The 17,749-nt window shown below is 37.8% G+C and overlaps 1 protein-coding gene and 1 pseudogene across 5 annotated transcripts in view; one reads left to right on the top strand and one right to left on the bottom strand.

Moving 5' to 3' along the window:
• Positions 1-17,749, bottom strand: part of EPHB1 (EPH receptor B1) — a 372,507-nt gene that overhangs the window by 120,718 nt on the left and 234,040 nt on the right. The window lies entirely within an intron of this gene.
• On the top strand, positions 12,012-13,189 carry LOC148043616 (biogenesis of lysosome-related organelles complex 1 subunit 4-like; annotated as a pseudogene).

The following is a 17,749-nucleotide window of genomic DNA, read 5'->3' as shown; positions in this document are numbered from 1 at the left end:
CGAAAGTCAGCTGTGGGTCCAGGAGGACTCCCAAGTTGCGAACCCTCTCTGAGGGGTATAGAATTTGACCCCCCAGCCTGAGTGATGGAGCACTGGTCGAATTGTTGGGAGGAAAACACAACAGCCACTCGGTCTTCTCCGGGTTGAGTACAAGCTTGTTAGCCCTCATCCAGTCCATAACGGCCTCAAGACCCCGGTTCATCACGTCCACCGCTTCATTGAGTTGGCACGGGGCGGACAGATACAACTGGGTATCATCCGCATATTGATAGCTTCCTCCAATTGATGCTATTGCAAACATTATATATGGATTACACTTGGAAAGCATTTGAAAGTTACAGCTAGTCAAAAATAGTGGCATGGGAACTATTGTGAACACCATAGTATATCTCTGTAACACCATTGTCACATAAGCCGCACTGGGTCCCAGTAAGCTTCTGGGTGCAATTCCAGGTGCTGATTGTCATATTTAAAATTCCACATGGCATAGATTCAAGTTACTTGCAAGAGTACATCTCTTCAGTACTTTGTGCCCAGGAGTCTGGCAGAATGAGCATGAATTGGTGAGGCAGTGACAATGGATGGATCTTGGAAAGTGTCTCTTCTCTGTCATGGCACCTGCCCTTTTAAGTAGCCTCACTCTAAGAAATACTGGGCTTTCAGAAGGCTATGAAGACTTGCTATTCCCCCAACCATTGTGAAGGTGATAGTTTCACAGTTGATATGGATGTAAGTTATTGGAATACTTTAAATTTTTGTTGTGGGACTTCAATTTGGGCTTTTTTGTATGTTTTGACTATGTCTTTTGTTTTATGACAAGTTTCACTGAATAGATCTAAGTGGCCTTATAAAATTTAAGAAATAATAAAATATAAAATGGAATCTAGATGACTAGAAAAAATCAGCTTCAGTGTACAAACTGAAAAGGAAGTTAGATTAACAGAGTTCTGCCAAGAAGATTTTTTGTAATAAATCTTTTTCAAACAACCTGAAAGATGATGCTACAGATGGATAACACACACACATACAAACACACATTTACGCCAGCAAAGGTGGAGAAGCTCTATTCAATTTGCAGAACCAAAGTAGTTCATTCAAAATAATCCTTATTTTTCTGGGATAAAGGAAAAGAATAGATGATGAAGTAGGTCATATTTGAAAAACAGAAGGCTTGGAGATCTCTGGACTGAAATGTGTGATATTATTAAAATAGTACAATATAAAATATACAAAAAATAAATAAAAAAGATCAGCAAAATGTCCACTGTATATTGAAAAATGAAGGAAGGCAGAAAGCAAATGACAATAAAGAGAGGAAAAGTTATCCCATTAAATGTTGACCTCCAGGAAAGTTTAAAAAGAGAAAGGGTTTCTTAAGTATGCAGTCACAGAAATATTTTGTACAGAGATGGATATGATTAAAGGAAACATGACAACAATCTACTGGAGAGAAGTCATGAAAAAGAATTATGGTATAGAAGAACTATACAGAATTTAAGATGTGCATGTTGGCTGGATCACCAAATTATACTGAAATATTCTGAAAATATCAGGGAAGTAAACCAAGCTGTAAAGAGGAATTGAGGAAATGGAAGCAGACCTATTTAAAATTTTATTAAAAGACATAGTTGAAGTGCAGCTTGCTGCCTTGCCTGTAAGCAGTGGCCAGGGGGATAGAAAAAAAGCAATCCAAAAAAAGTTAGTTCTATAGAACATTGGTCCCCAACTGATGGTCGGTGGACCACTGGTGGTCTGCGAGAAAATTTGGTGGTCCACATTTTTTATGTTGCACTAAATACTATTTATCTTTTTTTTTAATCATTATTAGTGGTCCACAGAATTTAAAATTATGAATTTAGTGGTCCCTGAAGTTCGAAAGGTTGGTGATCCCTGATATAAAATGTCCAGATTAACAAATAATAGCATTTTTCTTACATATATGATTATGGTGCCAGATGTAGAAGCTGGATTCAGAAGGGCAGAGATATTATTTCATGATTTATAGATATATAGATAGATGATAGATAGATAGATAGATTATGTGTCCTCAAGTCATGGTTTATTTCTAGTAATCACATCAATAGATTTTTTTCTATGATGATCTATCCCAAGGCTTGTCTTTCAGGTCTTCAAACAATGCACTCTTTGCCCCAGTAACTGAGTCTAACCATTTTACTGCTGGGCATCTTCTCTTTCTTTCCCAGCATTAGAGCCTTCTCCAGAGAACTAGGCTTTTGCATAAGTCCCAATAAGCTAATTCAATAATTGCTAATCACATAATAGATATGCAAAGTCAAACATCTAATTTTCACTTATTGGTTATATAATATCTTTTGAAATTGCAGCAGAGGTAGTATTCAGCCAGTTTGGATCGATTCTCTCGAACTGGTAGTGGAAATCGCAGCTGGCCCCGCCCACCTGCCCCGGGGCTCTATGGTATCCCACTTAGGCTCTTTTTTAGCCGAAGCGCATGCACAGAAGCACACTCACATTTACAAACTAGTAAGGAAGGTACATGAATACCACTCCTGCATTGCAGACCACAGTACACCGTGGGTAACTCTTAAAACATAGATTTACTGAGCCATTTCTTCTGCCTAGTGAAGAATTTGAATAATGATCAAAAAGCAACAGACAGAATTGTATATGGAGGAATTGTTTCAAACTTTTCAAAGGAGTATGCCCATGTACTATCCCATCATCTTATTCAACTTATAGTACATTATATGTAATAAAAAGTGCTGAAAAGAAATAGAAATTGGAACTAAAATTGTTGTAAGAAACATCTACTATATCTTGGGTATCCTGATGGCTGAAGATTTAAGGAACCTTTTGTGCAAGGTGAAAAAGAGTCCAATCACACAAGAGAGATGAAACCAATGCAGTTTGAGAGACAATCTTGTGTTTCTATTTTTGAGAGAGATACAACAGAAAATATAGCAAACTACTATTTGTATTTTAAAGACAGATAAACTGTTCTTTGTTGCTTTTTTGTAGCATGTATGCTCTGTTAACATAGCATAACATGCCAGTCATGTTCTCCAGAAACTTGAATATGATATAAGAAGTACAATTCCCAAGGTGTTTCTCAACACTGTATTTTATCTCCAGGAATATAATATAGGTCATCAACGGTTTTGTTATTATTTACTTCCAATAATCATATTCTGATTGCTCATTTCTATCTTGTATTACAATATCAGGATAATGTAGTAGAGCTAGAAAACATAAAAGCAAAGAAAGCACCAGTTTTGCATTTCTTTGCTGACTTCTATTAGTCATTTGGATTTTTGCAGTCCAGAAATGGCAGTTCTTCATATTACACTCCTTCATTAAATTTGGAATATGGATTTGTTGTTTGAACTAAGATTTCTTAGCATTTCAAACTAGGTTTCTCTTTGTCCAGATTAGTAACCCTGATTTACCTATATATTAACATAGTTAAATTAACATATTAACAGATAACAGAAATTGCTTCTACTTGGTTGTCAGTCATCCCCATCTGTCATTCCTTCAAGAAACCAATGCCTACTTTTAAAAGTCAGTACTACTTTTATTGTAACAGCTGTAGTAGCAAGTCTGAATAGGTTTTCCCTTCCCTTTATCTTTGTGTGAACTAGGGACGGGCTAGTCTGAGATGTTTAATCATGTTACTTTTCTGGCCTAAGCAGTTTTGATCTATTAACTTGGTGTGGTCCTTCCTGGTGCCTTTCAAGGCCATTCCCTCTGCCCTCTATGCAGACAAATAATTTAACCTTCTAATGCAAGTCATAAAAAAAGAAGAGCTGACAGCAGAAATCTACAGGACAAATGTGCATAATCATCTTTCTTCACAAAACAATATAATTGCCCAGAATTTTAGCATTCCACTATGATCACACTATATATAATTTATTCTTCATCCTTGGATAATGAGTATCAATTTTTTTCACAACTTTGGCTTTGAAGAGAGATAATCAAAGAGAACAATATGCTTCTTTTTTACCTCAATAACCACTCATAATTTTAATAGACATTTTGAAACTCCTGGCAATCTTGAAAATATTTCTGTGCATATGTGTTTTATATTTATTTTCCACCTTTATTCTACACACAGACAGACAAACAGACAAGTGTATGAGACAAGAGCAAAGTGATATTCAGTTGTTCTAAGCATTACACATAAGATAGGAATCAGCATGCCTGTTCAATTCCTCCCTTTCTTATTATTCTTACAGCATTTTATTCATGATTGATCACATTTAAAAACCACCTATCTCCCTCACACAGGGTTTCTGGGCAATATAAAGTAAATGTAAGGAACCCATTGCAGCCCTTAACTTCTAATATCATACTTTGTGGCTAAGCTAAAACCTGAATAATAAATTCAAGTTTCCATATAACAATTGCCAATCTTATATTTTGCCCTATATCTAGGTGCATCCAAACTTTCTCATTTAGCACTGTTTAACTGTTTAACTGTTTAATAAATTTATAGGCCGCCCAATCCCGGAGGACTCTGAATCTCTCAAGAAAAAAATGCTTATTTACTAAAGAGGTGGTGTACAATGCAAACGATAATTTAGACGGAAAGACTTAATCATCAAATAATAGTTTCCAGTCTCCCCTCAGTACATATAGTGACTTAGTCCTTTAAATCACTTTAGATGTATGACATATTTTGTTTTAAGGAAGCTGAGGGGTCTGATTTCAAGTTCAATTCTTCACCAAACTCTTTTCCTTTAAAGTGCTTAAAAGTTTGCTCCCCAAATTGCTTTTCTGCATAAATTTGCAAAAGCTGTTAGAATAAATTGTATGTAGCAACACTGCACCAATATGCACATTTTTAAACAATGGTCTATTAACACAATGCTTGGATTCTAATCCCAAAGCAAGTAAAGAACATGATATACAAAACCAGTGTAAAGGTATTTTTAGTCACAATTGCTAGATGTAAAGGATGAAATTGTATAACAAACTTAATTTTGGCAGTTTTCCATCAGCAACTTTTGAAACCTGAAATCACTTCCCTCTAGAGTGTTTATGTAAATTCTTGGCTACACCATATGCAACAGTTTAAGTTTCTGGGGGTGTTCTTTCCCTTCCATCAACCTCAATGATAGAAAATTGTACCTAGTTTACCACTAATGGCAATTGCTAAAACATCTTACCATTTCTGCCCTTGAAAACTACTTCTTGCATGTATTAGTGTCAAAATCTATCTATGCATCAACTTTTGCACAGTAATATGATTTCGTTCACAAGACCGAAAGGCACAGAGAACCATTAAACACTTTGACAACATTACAGATGAGACTTAACAGTTCTATTGATGTATTCAAAATTTTCAGAACACATTCCCCTTGTCACTAAGACTTATATAAAAGCATGGGGGAAACACCTACATTTTACTTCCTTGCCAGTACTACTATGAAAGCAAATCAGTTTAAATTTGTTGGGCAAAAAATTCTTTTGACTTGGCATCCAGCAAGTAAATTGGCCAGCTCCAGAGTAGGAGAAAGAAAGAGAGAAAATGAGAAAGATGGAGGAAAGAAGCGGGAGAGAGCAGGAGTGGAAGAGACAAAGAGATTGCAAAATTTTAAAAGAGCAATTTCTTCTCTTGCGCTGAAGAGAAATTATGGATATCTTTTTTTGTTCTTTAACTAGTCATTTCAACTTTTTCTTGCTAGATAGTAACTTAATTCTATCCTTGGACTCATGAACAGAAATTCACTTCCCACCAAGTTCTAAGTATTCCCAGTTGCCACCTTGGTAGAGCAGTATTCCTTCCTCTTGGTCCTACTACTTCTAGTTTCAAATAATTGATAGTTAATTTGAAAGAAAATGCCACATACTACAGCATAAGGGAATAGTTTTCATCCCAAACACAGCACAACAGAGAAGAGGTTGACCTCTTCCTTCCCAGCAATGGTTTCAAAATACCTCTTTTTCCACCTCTGCTTTTGTATTGCTAAAATGCAACTTACTCAGTCATCATCCATTAATCAGAGAACTCAAGAGGCTCATCATCACAACAGGAAAACCAAATAAAAGGAAGAACTGCAGATAGCTCATTGTGTTTATACCTGTCATAAAGAGCATATGTTAGCACTTTATAACTCAGAACTATTCTCTATATCTCTGCATCCTTTTCTTCTCCTTTTTCCTCCCTTTTTATAGATTAAAACTGAGAGCAGGGAAGTTTATTACTGATTTTTATAAGCCACTGTTTAACTCCACCTTCCATCTCATCCTGCTGTTTTACTGCATCCTCTAAGGATATTCGGATAACTTTCATTCAGCACTGACTCTGGGTGGGCAGATGCTTTGAAAGTGAGTAACATCCATTTGAACTTGGTTATCTAGGAAGAATTTGGATCAGTCAATGATAAGGAGACGGACAGAGTCCTTGCAGCTGTCAGTTCATCCATCTTTATTCTACACTCATGAAGCCCAGGTTGACTAAGGCCTCCCAGGAGATAGTATGGCGTGTGATTGAGTCCAAGCAGTGCTTAATGGACCTACTGCCTTCAAAGAGGCAATGATACAATCTTTCTCAAGAGGCAATCTTTGGACCAAAAAGAATTAAATAACTTTTTCTCAGTCTCAAACCTCTTCTTTTTAGGAAAAGTTGTTGAGACAGTAGTGGGCATTTTTTTCACAGTCAGGGTTCAACCTGGATACAATACTGAGAAGGCACTTCCTTGTACTTGTGGATGATGTCTGGAGGGCTCAGAATAGAAGCGGTACAACCATTCTGAAACTCCCGGCAGCTTTTAGTATAGTCAATCATAGTATCTTTTTGGATTGCCTGCGAGAGTTGGGATTGAGAGATGTTATGCAGCAATGATAGTGAACCTATGGCACATGTGCCAGAGGTAGCACACAGAGCCTTCTCTTTGGGCATGCGCACGATTGGCCCAGCTCAGCCAGCTGGTCGTCGGGTTTCCGACACATGCATGTGTGCCGGCCAGCTGGTTGTCAGGTTTCCAAGGTGTGCATGCGCACCAGCCAATTGATTGTCAGGTTTCCGGCACTTTGGCATACATGTGCATGCATGCATGCCTTCCGGTTTGGGCACTCTGTGCCTAAAAGGTTCGCCATCACTGTTCTAGAGCAGTGGTTCCCAAACTTGGCAACTTTAAGACTTGTGGACTTCAACTCCCAGAATTCAGCAGAGCTGGCTGGAGAATTCTGGGAGTTGAAGTCCACAAGTCTTAAAGTTGCCAAGTTTGGGAACCACTGTTCTAGAGCATATATCACACTTTGAATATAAGTCAAACTCTAAGAATATGCATGATGGAAGAAGTGTCTTGAAGAAATTTTACTTCAATAAAACTAGATGAAATGGTTTTAGGATGAAATTATTATATGTGAAAAGAAACAGGGACTCTAAAGACTATGACAGAGTTGATTGTTCAGTGAAGGATATTCAGTACAAAGACTTTGATCACATTATTCAATCATGCCAAACAAACATACAAGGCCACGCTACTCCACTTACAAGAATTTCACCATTTTTAATTCTCTTCTGAAAGAAGAAGAATCAGTTAGACTTTTTTCCCCCTTTGAATCAAAATGAAATAGCTGTGACAAATGCAGAATAAAATTTCAGTGTAATTTTCTTTTGCATGCATACAATAAGAGAAACAATTGAGTTTCTCAATGAGAATCCTATTCACCAGTAATATGGTTTATTATGGACACCAGCTGCAATCACAACCAATAAAGAGTGATATGTCCTCCTTAACATGCCATTATAGGCCTTAACTAATCAAGACCCTCTAAAATATTTGCCAGAGTAATTCAGTGCTCTGAAATAAATATAAATTATGGATAGAAAAGGTTATTAAAAGGTACAAGGAGGTCTTTGCATAGCAATTACTAAGCTGTCAGAGGGGAAATCTTTGCAGGTAAAGTTTCCTCTTGTGGAGATGTTAACAATAGTTTCATGAATCTAAATATGCAAATTAATGCATGATAAAATGTCTGATGTTGTTTCCTGTCACTGTTCTTCCTCTCTGTTGCAGTTAACTTTAATGGAGCACAGCCAACTGTCATTTCAACTAAGATAATAAATCCCAAGTTCTATCCACGAACTCCATGGAAGACCCTGGGCAAGGCAATAGCAATAGGAATAGCAATAGCATTTAGCTTTACAGCCCTCTCTAAGTGGTTTACAGTGTCAGCATATTGCCCCCAACAATTTGAGTCCTCATTTTACCCACCTTGGAAGGATAGAAGGCTGAGCCTGGGGAGATTTGAACTGCCAAATTGCAGGCAGCCAGCAGTCAGCAGAATAGCCTGCAGTACAGCATTTTAACCACTGCGCCACCGTGGCAGCAGACCAGTTCACCTCAGTGTGGCTTCAACAGCCTTTGATAAAGTCTAAGCCAATTTTCTGGGTGAAATATTCAAGTCCTTCCCAAAAGGCTAAAATCTAGTCCCAGAAGCCAGGCTTTCTACTGATCTAGATTTAACCCAGTAAAATACAAGTAGTCCTTGACTTACAACAGTTTGTTTAGTGACAAAACTGTCAACTGACAACTAACAAAAGCAGTGGGGAAAAAAGTAACATGACCAGTTTTCACATTTGCAACCGTCACAGCATCCCCATGGTCATGTCATCAGTCGCAAGGCAAATGACTTATATTTATGATGGTTGCAATATCCAGGGGTCATGTGATTTCCCTTTGCAACTTTCTGACAAGCAAAATCATGGGGAAACTGGATTCACTTATTAACTTAACAACTGCAGTGATTAAACAACTGTGGCCAGAAAGGTCATAAAATGGGACAGCACTCCTTTTAACAACTTTCTCATTCAGCAACAGAAAGTTTGTGCTCATTTGTGGCCATAGGTTAGGACTATCGGTACCTACAACTGAACCTTGGGAACCAAGCTCCTACACCTTGGGATTAAATGACTCTACAGAGAATGGCAGATAATGGGAGTTATATTATATAGGTGTGGGTGTGTATATGTGGGTGTGTATCACAAGAGTGTGATGTAAAAATGCAATTAAAAAAGGAAAAAATAGCTTTTTTTTAAAAAATCCACCTTGGTAAATATTTTTGCTCTTGTGAAGAATACTGAAACTTCTATATAATATGAAATAGCTGTAAAACAAACGGGACAAAATATTAAATATTGTTCATGTTTCATTTTTTAGATTTTTATAAAAACAATTAAAGTAATACAGTAATTCATATTTTTACTTTCTGAAAGCCCATAAAGTCTGTAAAACCAGGGTACACATTTTTTTCTAGTTGTATCATTAATTTAGCATTTGCTTTTACATCATTTTGTTATTGAAGTCAAGCAGTTTTATTTATAGGTTATTGGATGGCCAAGAACAATATAGATAGACCTATTGCTATCTCATTCAGAAACTGCTATAGAGGGATAATGTTTACAGTTTTAATAGAGTGTACAATTTGCTATATATAAAGTAGTACATTCAAGGTCAAAGATGAAGACTGTTCCAAATCTCATTATTTAATAATAAATTATTGATGTTTAAAGTACCATATGATGTTCTTCAGTTTCTGCTCTACCTGATTCCCATCCAACATTTTAACTTTTATACCATGTGTTTGGACATATGAACAAAATGGAAGAAATCTGAAATAGTAGAAAGGGTTATGGAACTGGGAAGAAAATTTCTGAATATTAAAAAAAAATCCCTTAAGACACCTATATTTTTATACCTAGCAAACTAATGCAGCTGGCATTGATTTTTTTTTCAGATGGTCAATTTTTTTTTACTTAGGAGGAATTTTGACATGGAAGAACATGGGTGGATGGGGAGTAACACTTCTGTTAATAACTCACAGTTCTGCCATCTGTGCTATTATATAGGGTTTTTTATTTCAAATTCTACCAGACATAAACCAAGAATTGGGACACAGGTCACTGGACAATACATTTTCATTCTCTTCCATTTTGCTTTCTTCTTCTTCTTCTTCTTCTTCTTCTTCTTCTTCTTCTTCTTCTTCTTCTTCTTCTTCTTCTTCTTAATGTTTCTATTTTGTTTCTCACATTCTCTAGATCTAGGAGCTATCATTTCACTTATCTGTATTACATGGCATTGCTTTCCCTGCTTCTCCAATTAAATGGGACAAATCATTTTGATGCCCAGAAATGAAAACACACTTTGTAATAATAGGGCAGAAATTACTACACAGTATAGTATTATTTCCCCCCACCCTCCCATTCACTATATATTCATATGTTCTTTAATCTCATGCTTTCATCTTTCTCATCTGCTTCTTACACTAGACAAGTATTATTGTGACTCACTGGCTAGAGAGCTAATGCTCTTCATCATTTACTGCAGGAGTATAAGCAGATAAATCACCCAGGTGGGGCATGAATGACAGCCTTTTGAACACAAAATACTAGAGGGAAACCAAACTGCTCCATAAAAGCATCTGTCTTACAGCAAAATTATAGCACTGATTAGTCTCTCTTGCATTTCTTTCTTAGGTAGCCAGCTTGGTAAAGTTTGCATTTGCATTCAGGTTAAAAAATATGAACGATATGAAGCTCATTTTTTTTATTATAAAACTCTTTGAATCTAAAATTGGTTAATTCTTATTAGTTTGTATCTCCATTGTCATAAAGCCAAAGCAAAATGAACCTGAAATGTCAAAGCTTTCCTTTGTTCTGAAAAGTATTTTCACTCACTTTCATTAGAATCTCCTTTTGTTAACAAATGTTAACTTACTTTCTAGATGAGATTGTAACAGCTATTTCATATGTTGTTTTGGGAAATTTACAGAATACACACCCAATTATGAATGGAGATGAAAAATCAAGTTTGAAATCAGAAATTACTATTAGAAAAATGTTAGTTACCCCACCAAAGAGATGGGTAAGAGCTAATTGCTGAATAGATCACAAACTGCACATATGGAAATTCCAAGTCAAATTAAAGTCGGGGAAAAAACGCTTGCCATTTTCCACAATATGTTCTTGCATATATACCCACCACGTTGAAGAACATCAAAAACTGTTCTGAAATCCTGGATTCTGACAGGGAAAGAGAGAAACCGTGGAATAAAATCAAAGCAGTTATGGCTAAAGGTCAAAAACAAAAAAAGACTTTTGAGACCAAGAAACAAAAAGCAAAAACCAAAGTGGATGTCAGAAAATGTGGAAATTGCTAATAAGAGAAGAGAACCCAAAGGCAAGAAAGACAAAAATCACAGGAAGGAACTTAGCAAACAATTTCAGACAGCTGTTATAAGAGACAAGAAACAGCATTATAACAAATGTAAAAAACTAAGGAAAGTCTTTCCAAAGATTTTAAAAACACAGAAGTAGATTCCAATCTTGAATTTTTATGCTAAAGAATGCCAATGAACAGATACTAACAAAGAAAGATCAAACAAAGATGGGACAAGCCTACTAAATTTTGTACAGGGACGTGCAGTCAGGGGAGGCAGGGCCTCACCACTGTCATCATGAAAAAGAAAAACAAATTTAAAAGGAAAAAGGCAGAGGTAGTTGCTGTCAGAGTCACAGTGGATGATTCTGCTTAGTGCTTAACTGCAGGAGGAGGCGAGAGAACCACGTGCCTCCTTTACTCTATCTTTATGATCACTTGAGCAGAGTTAAGCAAGGGTTAAAAGGTGAAAAATTCCTTATGCAAAGGAGGCACGTGGTTCTCTCGCCTCCTCCTGCAGAGGGCACTTTGTTTACAGGCTTTTTTTAAACAGTTAAGCAGAGTCATCCATGTGGTGACTCTAGCAGCAACTATCCTAGCCTGGCTAGAGCAGCTCTTGCCTTTTTCTTTTTACATTTTCACATTTTCATCATGGCAGACAAGAGGAGACTTGAAATCCTCTGTGACACAGCTGGAAAAGGTATGTGGGTCCTGGGTCGGAGGGAGGAATTCAAAATTATTTGTAAGTAATTGTAATTTGTATTATTATAAGTAGTTTTGTGTGTGTGTGTGTGTGTGTGTGTGTGTGTTTTACCCACCTCTGCTGGTGCGCGGGCTGCCACTTTTTAATTTTTTATAGCCATGCCGCCGTGCCTCACCATAGAGCGGGACACGCCGGATTCTGGCCATACAGCAGGACTCCTGCTGTCTGGCCGGGGCGGCGGCATGCACTTTAAAGTGCCAGCGCACCTTCCAGCCATAAAGCAGGACATGTCTCACTCTATGGCGGGGCGCGGTGGCATGCACTTTAAAGTGCCGGCGTGCCTTCTGGCCATTCAGCGGGTCCTGCTATATGGCCGGGGCAGCGGCATGCACTTTAAAGTGCCAGCGCGCCTTCCGGCCATAAAGCAGGATGTGTCTTGCTCTATGGCGGGGCACGGCAGCATGCACTTTAAACTGCCACGCGCTGGCACGGTGGCATGCCTTTAAAGTGCTGGCATGCCGGGCTGAGCGAGTCCTGGAAGACGGGCTGGAGATGGCGCAGGGGCCGGAGCCCCTTCTGTCACCATCCCTGAGGAACCACCGCCGCTGCCTCACTCCTCCTCATCTTCCTCGTCCTCAAGCGGTGACAGTGGCGGCCACATCTCACAGAGTTACAGCAGCGTCTCCAGCATTGGCGCCTGCCGACAACGCCTCCTACCTGCTCCCTTCACCGCTCGAAAACGCCACCTCAGCTGGGCAGAGCAGTACTTTAGACAAGAGTCTTGAAGATTTATTGATCAGGGTAGATGAGTTTGTGGGAATGCTGGACATGATTACAAATGATTCTTCTCAAGTAATTAATGAAAGTGTGCCACATATTCATGCAAAGGCAATGGAAATGAAAAAGCTCTATAGAAAGATTGACAAACTAGAGGCCTTTGTAAAAATGATTGGTAATAATGTGGCTGGAATGGAGGAACAGATCATAAAGGCAGAATCAGACCTTGGAAATTTTTCAAATACGTTCAAGAAATTATTATACACAATCAACGTGCCCTCTTTTTAAAATAAATCTCCTTCATCAAGGCAAAATCAAACCCTGTATGAGCCACTTGATCTCTTCAAGACTGAAGACTACTTTCCTTGTCTTGATCAAGGACAATGTATGTGATTTAACTGGAAGCAGTAACATGTAAAGGAGAGTATTATCAGTGAGATCCATGCTGGCCTATAGATTGTTGCTGCACTTTTTTCCGGAAAACTACTGTGCCTTCTTTGTGTGTCCCAGTTTGTCTTCAAGCGCATTTACTTCAGCTGGATTTTCTGTAGAAATAATATACTAGTATGATACTCACCCCCCGCCTCCTCCGTCCCCGCCGCTGTCCCCGACAGAGGTGTCTCGCGTCTATGGCAGACATAAACATGAGACGCCTCTCTCGGGGACAGCGGCGGGGACGCTGCTTCTCGCCGCCGCCGCGCTCTTGCCTCACCAACCGTAAACCCCACCGCACGTCACTGATTTTGTACAGTAGAGATTTCAACATCCAAAATACCTTAGAAGATATTCTGTACTTGTAAGACTTTCTAGTATTAGAAGATGAAGTTAAATCAGCATTAGGGTGATTACCAAGCCTACAGTCAGGCACAAGGAACTAGAAATAACACAGTGAGTTGATCAGAGAAGTTTCTTTACTATTACTTGCCTATTTATGAGAATATCGCCCAATGCAATGCACTCTCTTGAGAACAATCAAAGGCACTGGGGATTTGGGAGTGGAAGCCTCAGGTCTCCATCACTTCCTGCCATGCAGTTGGGTCTAGGACAATTGGTTGCAACTGTATGACCCATCCTGCTTCACTTTACCTATCCGATGCCTCAGCTGACCCACTGCAGGCATCTCTCCCAGTCCACTTCTCCCCTATTGATCCTCCCTATGGCTCACCCCAGGCAATTCACTAGGGCAAATACCCCTAGCTGATTCACCATGCAGGACAATTAGTCACTGCCCACCTCACCTGATATCCTCTCTGCTTTCCATGTCCAACTGGGCTGATCCTCCACACGAAGTGCATTGCTTTTTGAAAAAGTCTGGTGAGGCCACTGCCCACCACACCTGGCACCCTGTATTTACACCAATTCCAGTGGGAAGACAGTGGCCCACTCCTCAATATGCATACAAACCGAAACACATGGCTAATTGTCCTACACAGCAAATTCACTGGGGCTATTTGTCCCAAGGAAAATCACTTGGAGTAAGGCAGAGAGGGAGGCATGGTGAGGAAGGAACAATGAGAATGAATGGCAGGGGAGGAATCCCCATGGTGAGTTGGCTGGGGTGAAGCAGGTGGGCCAGACAGCTGCAGCCAATTGTCCCATTCCACCTGCAGTCTTTCTAAAATAGCCAATCTCTTAATTTTCCCCAAGTTGCAGATTCCACCACAGCTACAGAGATTGATGGAATAGCTACGGAACTATAGTAAGCATATATTCTGTAATTAAGGTTTGCTGCCAAATCTGGAGAATGACACAATGGACAACAGTTTGGAAGAGGTCAATCTAAAATACAAATAGCAAAAAATGGAGACTCAATTTGTGCAAACCATCATACAATATCCTTAGTCTTACATATGGCACTAACAAAATAATACTTAGGTTCATCCAGTGCAGATGTGAGCCCCACGTGGAAAGCTGGATTCCAGACATTAAAGTTAACTTTAGAGAAGGAATGATATATTATTGATGATGCATACAAAAATTAAGAAAGCCAAGGACTATCAAAAATAAGTTAATATGTAATTATAGGAAAAAATTTGATTCTAGTATTTTTGAGTCTAGTATTATCAAGGTGTTTGAATGTGGTTAGAAATAGGAGAATCCCAAAACATCTCACTAACCTCACACAAAATTTATACACAGGTCAGGAGGCCAAGGCCCAGGTGGAACACAGTGGACCAAATTGGGTCCAGGCCATAAAAGAAGTGAAAGCAGTGTTAATGTAAACTAAAGCGGCTGCTGTCTAAATATCAGAGAGGGGATTAGTGATAGAAAATACTAGGGTATGTGGTCTAGAGGTGGAGCTCTTACCTCACAATCAGGAGATTGTGAGTTTGATCCTAGGTAGCGACAGATGTAGGGTCTCCTGCTTTGGTAGGGGGTTGGACTAGATGACCTGCAAGGTCCCTTCCAACTCTGTTAATCTGTTAAAAACTTAATAACCACGGTAAATCCAGGTATTTATGCTGGAGAGATCCCTCCTCAATCAAGTAGGATGAATGAAATATGAGCACAGATGTTTTGCCATGACACACCCCTCAAAGAGATTGACTTTGATGGGCAAATTTTAATAGCCCTTCAAGCTCCCTGTTCCCCCCACCCACAGAGTTTCTTAGTTTAGCAAAGGAAGATTTATATATTAGTGAGGATTAGCTATATTGTTAATATTTAGTAGGTATTTCACACCTAGTTAAAGCAAAAGGAGGAAATAATTATCTAACTGGAGTCAGAGTGGCTTATACTTAGGGAGTAACTGGCACACCACTCAGGAAATCAAATAAGAAAAGCTAGCTTATCTAAGCAGCCTCTCTTCTTGGTGTTAATTAAAAAATGCAGGTCAATCATAGGACAGCTGCATATTCTTCCCTTACTTAGTCAATCTCTATATTGAATACATATTAAGGGGAGCTGGATTGAAAAAAGAAGAATGTGGTTTTAAAACTGGAAGACAAAACATCAATAACTGCACTATACTGATGGTACTACTCTGGTAGCTGAGTACAAATGATTTGCAAGATGAAGACTATGCTTAAATATAAAGAAGACCACACTAATGACAACAGGTATATCAACCAGCCTCTGAACTAACAGTAGAAGCTTTAGATAGTTTCTGTCTTTTAGAATCAGTTTTCAATAGCGAAGGAAGCAGTAATCAGTTATTATACCAGAGATTATCACTTCATAGAACAGCCATGAAGGCCTTGGAAAAGATATTCTGATGCTATGATATAGCAATATCTACAAACAACAAAATGTAAAGAAGTAGGATTGAAATGAGTACTGCAACTTTCTAACTCATGTTAGAGAAGACTTCTGAGAATAGCATAGATAACCAATAAAACAAACAAATGGATTGCAGAACAAATCAATGCAAATGCAGAAATGATCAGGCTCAAATTACAATAATATAGACAACATTATGCAAAAACACAGCTCCCTTGAGAATACTATAATACTGAAAAAGATGGAAGGAAAGAGCAATGGGGAGTGAGAAGCAATCAGGTGGATGGACTCAATTATAAGGCCATGGGTACACAATTAGAAACTGTGAAGAAGAACAGGAAGCAGAGTTGAAATGGATCTTGGCAGTCTTCTAGTTCAACCAAATTGGGGACAGATCACCGGGGGGGGGGGGATTGTGTGATTGCTAAGAGTCAACATTCACTTGAATTGTTCACCATCATCATAAATTGAAAAAAATGCTTCTTAATCATTAATTATATATTTTCAGGTGTTTTAAACTGCTCTTCCCTTTCAGAAAGATGCGGAATAACGAATTTGTGCTGTTGTCCTTGCAAATTGAATATAGCTCATATGTAAATTTAGAGATAGTTGATCTATTATCAGAATGAGTTATCAACGTTCTTGCTTTAATCATATGTTGCATTATTTTTAGTACGTACAATTTTTTCATTTTATATTAATTTAACATTAAATACACTTATTATTTTATCTGTGGACAATGTTTTACACCAGAATATAATGACAATGAAGAAATGCTGATGCCATTTTCTTAGCTGTATTATGACAGATTAATACCTAAAAGATTCCTTACAATATAATATTCTTCAAAGCAATACTGAAAAATCCAAATACAATGCCAATTTATTCCATACACATATTTGGTAAATAACCAATATGTAAATTATGTAAAAATTATGTAATCATAATTGAACTAATTTTAAACTCTACATAACTGATGAATATGTAGTAATTTTTATAGACCACAAATATTAAAAACCACATTTGTCTCTATAAGACATTTATATTTAATTTGTCAATATTTAGTATATTTTCTAATTATTGCAATTATTCAAAAGAATACATTCCTTAGCCTTATTTTTTTTTATCACAAAACCGTTTTTAAAATTTCATTGGCGTGCTTTTTTTAAATATATAGTAGTATTCAGTCACTTTTAATTACATGAATAGATTTGGCTTAACTGGTAAATTCATGCATTAAGAATTTATAACTAGCACAAAATGATAAATAAGTGTTTGGCTATGCCACGGGCAATTTGCATACAGATTGTGCAAGTTTAAAAAGGATCACAAAGTCAAAATCACTGCAGGCTAATTGATACAAATTTATCCCATGAGAAAATTATATCAAATAAAAACATATTGTAACAATAAAACCAAGTAGTGAACTCTAGCTTTCTTTTTAATTTTTCTTGCCAGCAATAAGGTCTTGTAGTTCTATTTTCTACACATATTCTATTTTACTCACAGCTGTATTTTTAAATGAAACGTACTGTAAACCATATAGAAAAACCCTTCTCAATCTGTTATACAATCCTCCAGATTAGTATTTTTCAATCTTGGTTGATTTAAGATGTGTGGATTTCAACTCCCAGAATTCCCCCATCCACTCTGCTTGAGATATATTTGAATTTCAGTTTCTGAAATTCTCAGCTGGCCTTCATTTTGTTTACTTTTTGTATTGAAAAAGTCACCTTCAGACTGTGTTTAATACTGTGTTTCCCCGAAAATAAGACAGGGTCTTATTTTCTTTCGATCCCCGAAATAAGCACTTGGCCTTATTTTCAGGGAGATCTTATTATTATGGAGGTGCAGGAGGTGGTGAGCATGGTCACCTCATGGCTGTTGCTGTGTGGCAATA

Source organism: Thamnophis sirtalis, unplaced genomic scaffold, assembly GCF_051295495.1.
Source record: "Thamnophis sirtalis isolate CommonGarterSnake01/CBP01778 unplaced genomic scaffold, rThaSir2_p1.2 scaffold_11, whole genome shotgun sequence".
In the NCBI taxonomy this organism is placed as follows: Eukaryota; Metazoa; Chordata; class Lepidosauria; order Squamata; family Natricidae; genus Thamnophis; species Thamnophis sirtalis.
The sequence above is the reverse complement of the archived record's forward strand: the minus strand, read 5'-3'. Positions and strand labels throughout refer to the sequence as shown.